This window comes from Triticum dicoccoides, chromosome 2B, assembly GCF_002162155.2.
Source record: "Triticum dicoccoides isolate Atlit2015 ecotype Zavitan chromosome 2B, WEW_v2.0, whole genome shotgun sequence".
NCBI classification, from domain to species: Eukaryota; Viridiplantae; Streptophyta; class Magnoliopsida; order Poales; family Poaceae; genus Triticum; species Triticum dicoccoides.
This window is the reverse complement of record NC_041383.1, coordinates 384,208,782-384,212,695: the sequence shown is the minus strand read 5'-3', so window position 1 is coordinate 384,212,695 and position 3,914 is coordinate 384,208,782. Positions and strand designations below refer to the sequence as shown.

Below are 3,914 nucleotides of genomic sequence, written 5' to 3'. Positions count from 1 at the left end.
CTCCATTATATAGTTTAGTACTGCTCAATCCAGTCATGAGATTGGAGCATAAATCTAATTAGATTTTTGCATCTACTCCAAAAGGAAGTGGAATAAGACCAGCATTATGAACTATTGTTCACTGCAAACCGTATGTGTACTACTCACTTCCAATACAAGTAGAAGTAGACTTACTTGATTTGATCACATGAGGGATCAAAGAGAAAAGGCTATTGCACTCCAAAAAGGAGGCCTATTTGGCCGATTTAGGAGACCAGACGTATGATCCTCCACACGCCTACTCCAAGTCCGTGTTTTGAGCGCATTTGACTATGAAATCAGGCCTCTGCGCCTGGGTCATCTTCACCCAAACATGCATACCATGGAAAAGCCATCTTGATATTAAGGGGAATTCCTCCTAACATCGGAAACTTTCTGTTGACCCTAGCTTTGCACCAAGGCACTTTTCCTATCTTTTCGCGTTAAGGCGGAGCAGTCAGGTAACGAACTGGAACTGGAAACCGACTAACGTTACTTTTCCTTTGCTACTAAAAAGACAAAACAAGGGAAGGACAAAAGGTTTCCCCTGAACCCCCTTCCCGAAGGAGTAGAAGGGAAAAGACTAGACCTATTCAATAGATCAAGTCTAGCTTTCCCTACTATGTCAAAGGAAAGGGACAGAACAGAAAGCTATCGATGCAGCTGATCGGTCTCCTCAATCGTTCCCTCGATCGGTCACTCCTCGTCAACCTTGTTAAAGGAATTTCAACTAAACAACAGCACTAAAGGAAAGGCTCTCTCCGTTATAAACTATTGTACTCCCTAACCTACCTTCCGGTTGATCTGTACTCTTCACTACGGTTTCAAGTACTCACTCCATCGAGCTAGTCACGCCTCTCAGATTCACTCCTCGAGGCTAGGAACATTCATGCGGCACCGGGTCGATACGGACTAAAGTCCATGTCTCCCACAAAGGATTGTTCATGGAACTACTATCGAAATTATTCGGACCATATTTCCATGTGTCATTCTTTTGTTCATTGCTATACCATCATTTGGTCTTGCGTTGACAGTACAAATAATGGCATTTGTTGTCTTATTCGTAGTTCAAGGAATAGCCTTTCATCTTGGGAATGAGAATGTCGCGGATCTCAATGTTCTCGTCATCACCAATGCTCCTAACGAGGGTGACTTTCCCATAGACCAACCTCCCGTTGGCGGACTACCAGACCTCCAGCAGGAAATGGCGCACGCCGCCCATCCCGAAGACATAATTGCGGAGTTGACTTCCAAGGTTGAAAGAATATTTCACGAAGTAGGCACTCCTCTTCCTTTAGAGGAAGGTGAATCTGCGTGATCGTTCACTGAAAATCATGTATTGTGGAATAGTGAGGGAGGAGATACTCTTCAACAAATCTTCTCCGATTATACGGAAGCCAGGGACGCAAGCGAATTCGTCGCAATAGCCACCAATCTGGCAAAACGGTTTCGCCGCGCCGAGCTCGGTGAACCGGATTCTCCCGACCCCGATGCGCCTTTGGAAGAGCAGGAGGCTCATTCCACGGGATCCCCTGAAAGCACAAAAGCAAATGATGGGCCGAACGAGGCAGGCCTGCCTTCTTCGCGGAAGCGTAAAAGGTGGGATGATGATTCGGGGGTCCGAAGATGATGATTCAGGGGGCTCCGGGGAATCTCCAGATCCAGTGGAAATCGTTTATGAAGGGGATGCACAAGGGTACATCTAGGAGGGGAATGAGGTTGGCCGCCAATTTCGCCTGCCTTTCTATCTGAGTTCTTCCCTCTTGATGCTTTCGAACGACTCCTAAATTTCACAAAATCCTTTTTTTCTTATTTGAAATCCAAATCGAAATGCCTCAACTTGATAAATTAACTTATTTCTCACAATTCTTCTGGTTATGTCTTCTCCTCTTTACTTTTTATATTCTCTTATTTAATAATAATAATGGAATACTTGGAATTAGTAGAATTCTCAAACTACAGAACCAACTGCTTTCGCACCGGGGGGCGAGATCCGGAGCAAGGACCCTAAGAATCTGGAAGATATCTCGAGAAAAGGTTTTAGCACCGGTCTCTCATATATGTACTCCAGTTTATCCGAAGTATCCCAATGGTGTAAGACCGTCGACTATTTGGGAAAAAGGAGGAAAATCACTCTGATCTCTGATTTCGGAGAAATAAGTGGCTCACGAGGAATGGAGAGACAGATTCTCTATTTGATCTCGAAGTCCTCATATAACACTTCTTCCAGTCGGATCACTTGTTGGAAAAACATAATGCTCACACATGTTCCACACGGGCAAGGAAGCATAATATCATGAAAGTCGTCTGATAATCTTTCTATAGGTTCCCCGAAGAGAATGGAAAAATCACAAAAACACTTTCTATATGTTCTGTTATTTTGAGATTCGAAGAAGCAAGCAAGTTTTTCATATAGTTGTTTCCTGTGTAGTGATCTCTGTTCGTGGAGATCATGAGGCCCCTGATACCCTGTGGTACGGGGGGGGGGGGTATACCGGACCAGGTAACCAGAAGATAAGGCCACTCGGCACGACTGGACTAGTTTAACACGGCTATCTAGTGGAACACTATATATATAGGACTTGTAGAGCTTGAAAAAGCTTGTTTTGGTCTTTTTTTCTCTTTTCTGGGCACTGAACTTCATAGACAGACTTACCAATTGATGAGCCAAAGTAGCAAATTTCTTCTTCCTGGGAGGGGCGGACTCTACGTTGGTAGATCAAACTTTCATTTCTTCCTTCCATTTCATCTGTTCAAGTAGTCTCCTTTTCAAGTAGATACGCTTTGATACCAGACTGGTGTGCTAAAAGGCGTGAATGCAAATAAAAAACATCCCCTGGATAAGCCTCACGGCCGGGACATAATAGAAGGGACATTTGGCGATAAGCTTGTGCCTGTTTGGAGAGATCATCATAAATTATAAAGTATGCCGTTCGCGGTCAAGTGAGAGACAATTGGTTTCAACTGTGTCGTCGGGGTTGTATTCTTAGACCTGCCAGGTGGGAGGAACCACCGTTCTGCTCTTGGTCTTGGAGCATCAGTGTCATCAGTTCACCCAAGATCAGCAGGACAAATAACTACTAGGTTTGTGCCAGAAAAGCGTCTTGCGTGACGGGGAAAGAGTGGAAAAAGAAAGAGATTCATCAGCCATGGAATCTGACAGGTACCGGTATTGAACAGAGGGGGCTGTTCACAAAGCATCCCATGGATGGTAATGGTGCTTCCTGAGCTGCTGTTCCTACTCCTTTGGCTGGTGCCAAATCAGGTGACTTTGAAGTTGAAGCTTGCCCGCAGAACGATGTAACCATGCTGGTAGTACTATGATTGCCTTAGAGCGCAGATGTCTCTGTCCCTAGGAACGTGATGCTTAGGTGCGAGGTGAAACACAAGTAGGAGATCGAGAAAAGAAATCATACGGATTGCAACCTACAGATGAAGAATCTGCTTCATTGTTCCCACCATCTATACCAGATGTTTAATAAGAATAGGAATCGAATAAGCTACTGATTGACTGAGGAAGCATTTGAAAAGAAAGGAAGGGTGATGCTTGTTAAACAAAGCTGCGTGTGGGGCCGCCACGTATAGCTGTAGTTTCTGCTGTAGCATCGGTTATTTCCGTTATTTCTGTAGTAGCATCGGTTATTGCTCAGGTTACGAATGACCCAATCCATCTATGGCAACCACCCCTACTTTTAGTAGATGGAGATGCGCACCTAGAAAAGACGGATGAAAGAGAGCCTGCCCTTCTGACTTCTTCTCTTGTCTGTCCTTTACGCAAAGCGATCTATGGTCTCAACAAGCCCCGATAGTGTCGGTTTTTGAAGTTCAGCACAGTGGTTATGTTATCCAGGCAGGGTTTGCTCGGAGTGATCATGATTCGGCCATGTTCGTATCAG

General features: G+C 44.8%; 1 pseudogene; it reads left to right on the top strand.

The window, feature by feature from the left end:
* The first annotated feature begins 1,755 nt into the window (after positions 1 to 1,755).
* On the top strand, positions 1,756 to 2,482 carry LOC119367723 (annotated as a pseudogene).
* Positions 2,483 to 3,914: the final 1,432 nt, after the last annotated feature.